This window comes from Phyllostomus discolor, chromosome 2 (assembly GCF_004126475.2).
Source record: "Phyllostomus discolor isolate MPI-MPIP mPhyDis1 chromosome 2, mPhyDis1.pri.v3, whole genome shotgun sequence".
Taxonomy (NCBI): domain Eukaryota; kingdom Metazoa; phylum Chordata; class Mammalia; order Chiroptera; family Phyllostomidae; genus Phyllostomus; species Phyllostomus discolor.
In genome coordinates this window covers 38,273,254-38,285,302 of record NC_040904.2, presented here as the reverse complement: position 1 = coordinate 38,285,302, position 12,049 = coordinate 38,273,254, and the positions used below count along the sequence as shown (strand labels likewise).

The window sequence follows — 12,049 nt, the reverse complement described above, 5'->3', positions numbered from 1 at the left end:
GAGATATTTTACTGCTTTATCTCTCTGTGGTTCACTTTATTCTCAAACCTGAAAATCTCAAAAGTGTTTGGCATCTATAAATGTTAACTTGTTTCAAGCATTCATTCATTCATTCATTCACTCATTGTACACTCCATTCATTCAACACTATTTGCATACCTGTCTTGTGCTAGACTCAGTGCTAAGTTCTGCACATACAATGATAAATGGGACTCTGTCCAAGTCCTCTATCTAATAGGGAACCACATACAAACAGATAGTTAAAGTAGTATGATAGCATTGTTGCAGAACCTGGAAGATTCTATTAAAGAGATACATCCTCTGTAGCTAGTATTTAAGCCCCTAAGGTGCTTCATATTTTGTCACCCAGTATTTACTACACTGATCTGCATCCTCTTCTTAATTAACTCTTTTTAATAAAATGTGTTTTTCTTATTTTTAGGTTATTTTTCTTTATTTTATTTAGCTCTTTACTATGCACAGGGAAAGGGCATTTTCCTCTTAGTCAGCCCAGTACCACTATTTGATTTGGGAGAGGGTGGTGATAAAAAAAATCAAGCTCTGGAGTCACATCTGCTTTTGAATCCTGAACTGGGCATAGGATAGCCTTTTTATTATATCTTATTAATTTTTTTGAAAATACAAAACTGTAATTTATTTGTCTTATTTACCATATGGTTTGCTATACAGATACAATTTTTGCCTTGGAGTTTAAGGCAGTTTCCTTTTTCACCAGAGTTATTTTTTCTGATCATATACTTAATTGCTATCTTTTGTTTTATCTGTATTTAATTGATCATTTATATTTTATATGTTTGTGCACTGGAGAACCACATTTTCTCCACATTCACTGAAGCCCTGTAATATAAAATGTCATTGGCTCCATATAGTTGTATAATACTGATCACAGTTTTGAAAGTCTCTATGAGCATAAATCTTGTTATCAGGATCTTTCCAAAAGGTTCATGGTCATCGCAACAGGATTAAAAAAACTTCACCAACAGCCTTTTCAGCTACTTCTTTGCTTATATTCCTAACCAAGGTAGAAAGAATGGCTCTGTTTCTCACACAAGTTCTGCAACTGTTTTCCTTTGCAGCTGGCCAATGCTAGGTAACTTTTCCTTTGAGAGAAGCGCTATCCTCTGATGGTGTTGTTTTAATCCAACATGTAACCTGAATACTGAATAGTCTCCACTCAGGTTAGCAGCTCAAACCTCCGAGCAGGTCAGATGTGTGACACTGCTGAACCAGTTGACATGAACACGGCAATGATCAAGTGCATGAATAAGCTTGTGGATCACCACTCGGTTGATATGGGCCTGATTACAGATATTATTCTTGCATAGAACAGTCTGAAACATTGAAGCATAAAAACTTCCACCTACATTTCTGTTACATTTTTTACAAGAAAATTACATCTCTCTCTGTTAACAGTACAACCTAAGTACTTCAGGGCATCGAGTAGAAGTTCGACATGTGGTTTTGTCTGCAGGGTCTTCAGGAGCATGAGCTGGCACTTCAGGTTGTTGGTGAAGAAGCTGGAGAGGAATCCCTGCTGGGATTCCTGCTGAGCTAGCTGCTGGGAAGACCTGGCTCTGGAGGAGTGGCTGTTGCAGCTGCTGTCTAGCTGTGGAGTTGTGTAGAGTGGGACCAGTAAAATGGCATTGGTCTAGTCAAGATAGCATGAAGTATATAAAACAAAATACAGTCACTCATGTCAACCAAGATGGCTGTCAATCAGTTAGGACACTTGGGTTCAAGAGGGAAACTACTTAAGTCATACTAGGCACTGCCAAGGAGACCCACCTAAGATATCTGCACATGTGACCAGAACAGTCATGTCTACAGGGTAGGACTGGACACAGGCTCCTGGGGAAATTCCCTACTTGCCATCCGGGGTTCCAAGGCACTTACAAAGAGACCCTCCAGGATGGAGTACAGCACTCCAAGGGTATGACTGAGGCAGGCTCCAGACCACTGCTGAGACAGCTGAGCTCCACACACCAAGATGCTGCTCCGTGCCACACTCATCTCCCTTGGCGTCAGCTGCTGGGTGCTCTGCCCTGCTGGACTGAGGACTTCATCTGTCCTGTTGCCCATCTGGCTTTGGAGATTCTTCCTTGCAACATGCTGACAACTCCCTTGCCTACCATGCTCTCTCCCAGACCTGCAGACTGAGACTCTAGGACTCAGGCTTGTTATACCCCAATTCTCTCATGTGATATTATTACTGATTGTTTCTGAGTGATTAGTATTGTCATTAGGTAGTATAGACTTGGATTGAAACTGTATTAATAAAAGCGAGTGAACCTGCATTAATAAAATCCAAGTGAATAGCATAGTCACTTGTGTTGGCTCCCTGTTATTTCTCAGTGTCCATGTCACCTGTAGAACTGGTGGTTGTAGAGGCAGCTCAGTGCTTTCAGTTCTTAAGGCCAAGATCAGACATCCAAGTGGGGACTGAAGGCTGTCTTATAGGAAAGACTCTATTGCACACATATGTTCGTGACAGGGGCCCATGCCCACCCAGGGGCCCATGCCCACCCAGAGCTCTTGCCAAGCTATCTGCAGACCTCACTGCTGCTTCCTCCCACCTCCTGTGGCCAGGGGTGAGACCTGGGTAGCCTTTTAACATTAGATAAGTTATGTAAACTCTCAGTGCTCACATTTTCTCATCCACAGAATGGGGATGATAGAACACCCCATAACGCAATATAACATAAAGTGGCTGGTGTACAGTAAGTGCTGCATGAACAGTACACTGGACAATAGAACAGAGGCCAGCCTTTCCTTCACTTTATAATTTAATGCTGTTAGTAAAAGATTTATTGTTCTCTTGCATATGTCTGCTAAGGGCCTCTGTAGCATGGAAAAAGGGGTCACTTAATAAGGGCCAAAGTGGAAGATCATGGAGGAATGTCTGAGATCATCAGCACTCAGGAAAGGAGAGATGGTGTTTGAGTTGCCAGGGAGTCTGGCTCTTGCTCATTCCATACGAATTCCTGGGCTTTGACTTTATAAGAGAATAGATCGTGGGGGCGTCCCATGTGGGAAGATCCGCAGCAGATGTTTTAAGTGGTAGAATTGAGATGATAACCTATGGCTTTATGACTGTAAGGCCTGTATTTCTTTTTCTGAAACAAGGATCAGGTAGGCAAAACGGGAAAATGAAGCACACAGGACATGTGGTATCCCAGTGGTCTTCGCAAGGATTGGGAGGAAAAGAGATGTAGACATGGGGTACGGAGTGTCACCTGTTGCCTAGGTCAGAAAGGGAGGAGAACAGGGACTGTATTTCTTAGTGGTACTGCTGTATGCTTAGGCAGACCCTGAGCATTGTTGTTGTGAAACAGTCTTTAAGGTGCTTGACCGTTGGTGAAACCATGCTCAGCATTGGACTTTAAATGTGAATGGATCTTAAGAGTAGCATGCTAAGTGAAATAAGTCAGATGGGAAAGAACAAGAACCACATGATTTTACTCACATGTGGGATATAAAACAGAAAGCAACCAACAAATAAAACAAACAGACTCATACACACAGACAACAGGAGGGTGGGAAGTGGTCGAAGAGGGTAAAGGGGGTCACATAATATGGGGATGGAAGGAGGCAAGACTTTGTGTGGTAAGCACACAATGCAATACACAGGTGTATTATAACACTGTACACCTGAAACTTACATAGTGTTTTAATCCATGTTACCCCAATGAAATTAATTAAAAGAGAAAAAAAGACTAAAACATAAAAAAAACATACCATGGTGATATTTCACATTTATTCTGAGAGAATATCAAATGGGTTTGATTTTTCCTCTCAGCGTTGTGGTACCACATCGTCTTAAATTCAAATATGATATTAGAGGTTTAAAAAAGCATACCATTTAGTACTCATACTAATGGAATCCTGTGGATGTTAAGGATCATGTAAGGGATGTCAAGATAAGGCAGAATTCTACACAATGCACTTCTTACACTTATTTTTGCCAAAGGGCTTTTGTTGCTGTCAGGGACTGTTTCTAGCTGTCTCACCTTTCTGCGTTCTCATGGCCTTGACTCTGAAGGCTGCAGGAGAGCCAGGCTCCTGTGTAATCCAAATTTAGGGAACGTTAGACAGCCAGAGATACATGGAGTTAGTTCTGTATTTAAAAATGTGATGGGACCTTTTTTTAAAAAACTATTTTAATCACTCGGAGGGATTTGAAAATGAATTGAATGCTGGTTTGTTATTTTTCTCTTACGGTTCTTTGTATGTCTTTTTAATGAGCACAATGGCTTTAGAATTCCTTTCTTCAGTGCCATTTATTCATTTTATATTTGGGAAGCATTCTAAGTCTAACAATGGCACTTGGGGTGCCTCATCGCAGCTCCTACATCTTATCCTCCCCTCCACCCCGACGTAAACAGGAAGAAAAGAAAAAGCACCTGTGTGCCCTGCTGCTTCGTCAAGACACTTTGGCACAATTTAGTGTCTGCAAATGTTACAGAACGGTGTACAGATGGACACAAAAGGGCATTTGTCAAATCTGGAGAGCACTGTTCAACCAAGCCTCTCTTTTCCAGCTCTCCACTGTGGAATTTTCTAGAGAATAATTATGCGTGAACAGTACTTGGATCACATGGGGGCCTGGCAAGGGGAGGAAGATTCTGGGAATAAACAGCAGCTAAGTAGCTTGCACAAGAGCCAGCTGTCTGTTCAAATAATGCTTTGTAAATGTCTACAGGTAGTCTGACTAAACTCTGGGACTTTATTTTATGTAGGGCTGCCGACTACCTCTCTGTACCGCTGAACTGTGGTGGAAAGAAGCCTTTGGGATTTTCTTTTTAAACTGCTCCTCTTTTTCCCCCAGCAACAGCTACAGCCACAGTTTTTTAAAAATTTATTTTCTCTGGCTCTTTTAACATTTGTTATGTGATTCTCTTTCTTTCATTATTTGCCCACCACAAATGACCCAGGAGTGTACACACACACACACACACACACACACACACACACACTATGTCTGTTTTACAGACAAATCTCCTATTTTTAAATTTAAATGGCTCTAGCTGCATAGTTCTTGCAGTTCTGTAAATTCTAAGCTTAATTACCTATTTTCCAATTGAAATCTCTAAAAAAATTCTAAAACAAAAACAACAGAGAGAAAAGAAATCTCTCTTTTGTTTTTTTTCAGGAGCCCCCAGGGTGCTGTTGTTGTGCAGTAGGAAAGTGCAGGGTGTTCACACATTTTGTCCAAATTAGAAAAATGTGTTACATCCTCTGGTTTTGATTTTTTAAAATGTGCAGACTCACTATCTTTAACTTTCAGAAAGAGAGAACTGGAGTGACAAATTCTATTTGGGAATCAAAGATCTCCATTGTCACATGCTTTTGGAAGCTTGTGCGCCAGGGTCCTGTGGCGCATGGATGGAACTCTGCCCTCACTCCTGTGGGCCTGGCCTAGCTGCTTTCTCTTAGCTTCGGGGAACTGTGGACTTCTATGTTCTTTTCTGTCTGCTTGGACGGTGTGTCCTCTTCTGTTCACTGTTTTATGTTACATTTTCTCCAGTGTTTACTCTTGCAGGCTCCCCCTTCCAGTATGTCATCAAGTTTGAATGTACCCATTTTTATGGCTTCAGAACTCATTTTATGCCTCCTGTCCTGACATCTCTCTTTAGTTCTGGGTCTATATTTTCACATCTGATGAAATTTCCATCTCAAACTGAACCTGGGTAACATGGAGCTCACATCTTTCCAACTCCATTTTTTGACATTTTCGTGCCATTGTTATCCCAGGTATTCAAGCCCCAGTGAGCTTTGATAAGCTCTCTAAGATTTATCTTGACTTGTGCTTACTTTAAAAAAACTAAATAAAATAATAAAAAAACATATTTTACTTTTTTTTTCTGGGTGGGTTTGGATTCAAAGATTTGTTTTGCTTTTTCAAAAATCTTCTGTCTGAAAATTTTTGTTTAATCACTTTGAACTTTTATGAAAACTGCTAATTACTTCAAGGTATATACAGGGTCTCACACATGTAATACCCCCTTTTATTACAAAATCTTTCATTACAAAAATCACAAGAATGTAATTCTGTAACATAACAATATCACACTCAAGCACACCATATGACATTTTAGGTGAAATGTTTAAATTAAAACTATAAATTATTACATCCATGTTATTACCCTACCAGCCACACTCAAGTAGGCGTTACTTCTGCTGGACCCCTGTACTTTCTAAATGCCTAAAAAGGTCTTGTAGGTCATTTTTGAAATTATTTATTACATTAATAAAGAATCTGATGCAGATGGTAGTATACTGAGTTCCAGGCCTTTAGTGGGGCTATGCTTCTATTAAATATAATGAGAAAAGTATGCTTGGTAACTAATTACATATTTCACAGCTCTCTAGGTGTGGTTACCTCCATTTCTTTATCCATAACATTTAAAACTTTCAGACCTAGAACAGTAACATTTGGAAATTGTGTGCTCTATACTTGTAATAGTGCATGTTTAAAAGTCTCATCTTAGGCTTAGAGAACTCAAGTATATTGATTTCATCCAGGGTGAGAGAGCAAGTGCCCATGGGTCCCTTCACACTTTGTTTTCTGTGGGTGGAATGACTGTCTCAGGCCTATCATGTAGCCAGTCTCAAATAATTTGCCAAGTGCAATTTTTGCATTAGTCAACATAAGAATAGGAATTTAGCAGTGATATAAATTATCCTGTAGTTATCAAATAGCACCTTATAAACATATTTAAGAAAGAAATGCTCTACTTTTAGAATGCCTTTATTGTGTGATAAAAAGTAACTAAAAAGAATGTAGGCTCTGTGACTTTTAGAAGTAAGAGAAGTACACTTGGTTAGGTGAAATTTCTGTCAGTAAGCTAACAAAATTTGATTCATTTCTCTAGATGAACATCTGCAAGTAGATCTATACAATAGTAGATATCTATCGGCTTATATGCAGGTAGTTCCTCATAGTCCTCTGGAATGAGCCTGCAGTGATGATTTGGGGCTAATCTAATTGTTATTTTTCTGCTACAGACAAGGCATAGCTCCTCCGAGACTTTTGAAATGCCTTTTCAAATTTCCTTTATGGGAGTAAAATGATTGCTTTATCAAATCTATGTCCATAGGAAAGTATCCTTTTATTAGACCAAAGGATACTTTCTATGGATCAGCTTGACTCAGTCTTCCCTTCTCTTAAGGGGAAGGAGTTACAAAACCACAGTAGAGATGTCTCACTCAGCTTGCATTGCTATTAGTGAAGGATGAAGTTTGAAAGAGGCTATCATCATGACTCTCGTACAAATATAAAAATAAATCCATGTTAAACATTTTAGTTAACTCAATTAATGAAGGAACTAGAAAAGATGTTAAAACTAGTTAGTACAAAGAAGCACCTAAAGAACACCTAATATATAAGCTCATCAGAAAGGCCGATGCAAATTTGCTTAATGGAAGCAAAACTGGCTCCTTCAACAGTGGGGGCGGAGAAGTCAATTGAAGCTCCACTGGACAGAACTTATTTACATGCCTATAACCAAGAATCACTTGGATCATTATCAGTTTTTTGCACGTTAATATTTATTTGTACAAAATCATAAAATAGCTGAAGACAGTGAAAGGCTAAAACTCCACAGAATTTAACCCTGTGTTTGTTCTAAACAAGCGTTGTTTTTCATCGAAGACACCCTTTAATCTTTTGGCCTGTTTAATTAGCTTTCACAATTTTCCCTATAGGGTGCCTTCTTTTCACTTTAATTCTTTTAATGATTTTGGGGAGGTAACACCACTGTTTATGTTTCATTATGATTCTTATTATCACTGCCTAACTGTACCATTTTCATTTCTCTAAGATCAGCTTAAGCAATTCAGTCATAAATGTACACTGGAGAAGATTGTATCTTAAAATTGAAACATGAGTCTGAAGAGCATCTGAAAATGATCACATTTGGTTAATTTGATTAATTTTACTCATGGAATAAGACTGGAATGGGAGGAGGGAAGTGTGAGACATTTAAGAAATACATTTCAAGGAAAATAAATTTGGGGTCTTTTTGCTTAGAGATTTATTATATATATTTACCACAGTTATTACTGTTATCCTAAACTATAGCAGGAGGTTTATAAATAATATATTGTTAAATACTAACTAAATTGAAGATCCCATGATTCAAACTTTTGAACAGTTTTATGACTTGACTAGTAAATTAATTCTTTTAGTCACTAGATCATAAACTTTGTAACTCTATCTGTTTTGTCTACTATTATCTACCTCACACAATGTCTGAGGCATAGTATCTACATAATATAAATTTACCTTATGAAATTATAGTAGCAGTTTTAACCACCTACTCTTTGTCTGACATTGTGGTAAATTCTGAGGATTGAAAATAAAAACTTAAGTTACACTGTAATCCATATTTTAGAGAAGTTCATGGTATGTTTCCCAAAGGAATTTGTCTCTGATGAGAGAATTTTAGGCAAGATGATTAATTGAAAGGAGAATAGTTTATGTTAGTCCAAAATCACACCCTGTAGGCAAATCTTTACTTCTTTTGAACATGTGGTTAATATTATCTCTATCAAGACCTCCCCACACGTTAGTGATGCCACCCTGATAGGGACACTGGAGGTTTCTGAGATATAAAATATTGACCTCAGTAGCTGCTCTTACTCAGAATTTCTCAGCCACCCTTTACCATGTTTCTGAGTTTAATTTAAGGCTCTTACAGTGTGACAGCAGCCTGAGGAGAACCACCAACACCACAAATCACTGTGTGCCAGAATCTCGGCTAAGTACTTTGTAATTGTTATCTTATTTAATTCTTAAATTAATTAATAAATTAAATAGATTGTGACCTCATCTAATCCTATGGAGTAGGTGAGGGGTCAAGTATTAGGACTGTAACAATACAGCTAATGGTGGAAGAGTGAGGACAGGAATTGAGGGCTGCCTGAATTCGAAGGTTGTATTCTTTGCCACTAAACTGTGTAGCCTTCAAATCTAGAACTAACAGGAAGAGGATAAGGCTGAGTCAGTGTTAAGTGTCTATGGGGAAGTGGGCTCTCTGTGTGTTTGTGGGTGCATGTTTGTGGGGGGAGCAAGGTGAGGTTCTTCCTATATCATTGCACAATCAAGACAAAATGCGTATTATCCATTTTTCTGAGCTTTAGAATTCTCACCATCCAGGCTTCTGCTCAATGAAAAATTGCATAGTAACTCGAACAATTGAATCAATACTTCCATTAACTGCAACATGCACTTTGAAGGTTCAGATGGTGATTGTATTAGGTTTTGTAGATTTATTATCCTCCATTGGTAGATTCTGTGCTGCTGTAGAGGGATCAATGAGTTTTTGAAATGTGTCTTGACTGCAGAGAGGTCATTAAGTCATTCACACAGTGCACTTTGGCCCTTTCACCCACCCCCAGCCCCAAGAGTTCAGAAACAGGTGCTGGCTGCCTATGATCAAGACTTTAAAACTTTTTATTTGTAGGACAGCTTGGCATTTTTCTTTTCACCTTTCAAAATTTTCACAGCTTAACATTTGATGTTTTTTTTTTCCAGAATTTCTCCTCCTAAAATATCTACATTTCTACTTTCTTTACTTTTGCTTTTAATTTTGAATTCAGTATGCTCTTCTGAAGTCATTTCCCTCCCTCTAATTAACCTGACTCTATTACACATACATGCCCTATTCTTAGCTTCATTTTATCATCTACATAAATTACTGAGGTTATTTCAACTCTATCTCAGACTTCCTCTAACACCTACTCCTCAGAGTTCTTAGTTTTTTGCCATTGTCCCTGATTAGTCTCACATTTCTTTTTTTCTAGTGATGACCAGGCAAGAAGATAATTTTTTAAATGCTTCATTTACTGAATTCTTTTTACATAGATAGGGGTCACTATGCTTAGTTCAGTGCCATTGTGAATTCTTTTGATTGTTTCTTTCTAATATCCCACAAATTGTGAACTGAAAGTTTAAAAAGTTGAATGTATAGGAAGCTAGAATAAGTGCTATAAAATGTATATATTTACTTAATTTTTAGAAATCTGTTTCATCTAGTTTTGTTGGTCTAAGTTCTAAAAGAAACCTTTTGGGTAAGAACTAATTACACAGATATACTACAGAAAAAGAACTATTTTCAAGAGTTTAATTTTTAATTTTTATTTGATCTGTGATTACTACAATATACTATTTTATACATGTTCTTTTTGTTTTTAATTTTTCATTGCGGAAAATTTCAAATATTTGCATAACTAATATCATTAACTCTTGTGTAGTCATTCAATTTCAACCATTTTGAATGCATGACCAATCTTGTCTATCTACACTCCTAATCACTTCCTCCTCACCTCCGGAGTGTTTTGAAACAAATTTCAAACATCGTATTATTTAATATAAATATTTCAGTATGCATATCTAAAGGATAACTTCTCTTTTACAAAACAAAGGTATAATACCATGACCACCCACAACTAAAATTTTTCTTAAAATCATGATGTGATAGTCAATGTTCTGATTTATCTTTTTTACAGTTTTGCTTCAATCAAATTGAAATAAGTTTCATAAATTGAATTGGTTGTTATATTTTGTGCCTTTTAATATGTAGTTTCTCTCTCATCCCTTTTTTCCCACCAATTTATTTGTTGAAGAAACCAAGTCATTTGTCCTATAGAGTTTCTTACATTTGAATTTGTGGATTGCATTCCTGTGGTGTGTTTGAAGCACTTCTTTGCCATTTGTATTTTCTCTAAATTTGTCATGGCACTCCAGGCTTGGCCAGAATCAGGTTTGATACTTTAGTAAGACTAGTCATCTGTGGTGTTGTGTGCTTCATTCTGGATGTCACACGATGGCTGGTTGTCTCTCCTTGTGATGTTAATGGCTGTTGGTTGTCATGGCCTAGATAGATTCATCAGTTCATAGTGGTTGCAATAAAATGTACTTTATTGTTTCTTCATTTTTTAAGCTCAAGTGGTTTTGTAAACAAAAAAATTTCCTTCATCTACTGTTTGATTACCCGAAGAGGAAGATTCCTTATACTAATACTGGATTTTTTCCTTTTATTTGCTGCTTTCTGAAATTATGAGGTTGTTTCCTAGTATTATCTGGAAGGAAAATATGAGACTTTTTCTCTTAAAAAACATTATGAACTTATGGTTTTATGTATATTTGATGTATGTCAATTCATCACGATTGATATCTATATGAATGTACAAATTTTCACATCTGCTACCAGTGGGAGCTCACTCCTGAGTCCTTTTGATTTGTTTTAATAGTCTTTTATAGTTTCCTTAATTTTAGGTATAACAATATGTTCTATGTTCATCTTATGCATTTCCTTCCCCAGGTCTGGAATCAGACATGTTTCTAAGAGGCATGTTTCCAAAATTTTAGAAGGAAAATGAAATTTCAAGACTACATGTATTGAACCTTCATTTATAAAAGTACATTTGTCTGTGACATTTATTTTATACCTTTTTATTTTGATCCTAGCTATTTTAGCTAAATCAAAACTACCCACTAGAAGATATACCTAGACATAAAAGAAAATTGTAATAACCATGAGTGTAGGAGATCAACTCAACATGCTTTGACTCTGATGGCAGAGTTTCAATTTTTCTTTGATCTCTGGCTCTTATTCCAGTCTTCCATACTTGCCTTGGGACCTCCTCAGATTTTGGATTCATTTTAAATTCTATCCACACTATTTTGGTTTTGCTTGCCTTGGGTCTTAGTAACCTCGTTGCTTTAACCTCAACCTCACAGAATCACAACCTGGTAGCTGGGATAAGTCTGTGAAAACTTTATGAGCAGAAAATTTTGATCATATCAGAAGAAAACATTTGAAGGGATAGTTATTCTGTTTATTTACATCAAGTACAAGTTTTCCTTTTCTATTTTTTGACCATATGAAAAGTAGAGCCTTGTCAGGCATATTACTAAATTTTAATATAGATAATATAAGCTAAATAGGCATTTATTAACAAAAGAAATTGTAGACTGGCTAGTGAAATAACTTTAAATTATAGACAGCAGATTCAGCTATATCCA

At 37.2% G+C, this 12,049-nt stretch overlaps 1 pseudogene; it reads right to left on the bottom strand.

Moving 5' to 3' along the window:
- Positions 1 to 864: 864 nt before the first annotated feature.
- On the bottom strand, positions 865 to 1,583 carry LOC114515163 (annotated as a pseudogene).
- Between the last annotated feature and the right edge of the window lie 10,466 nt (positions 1,584 to 12,049).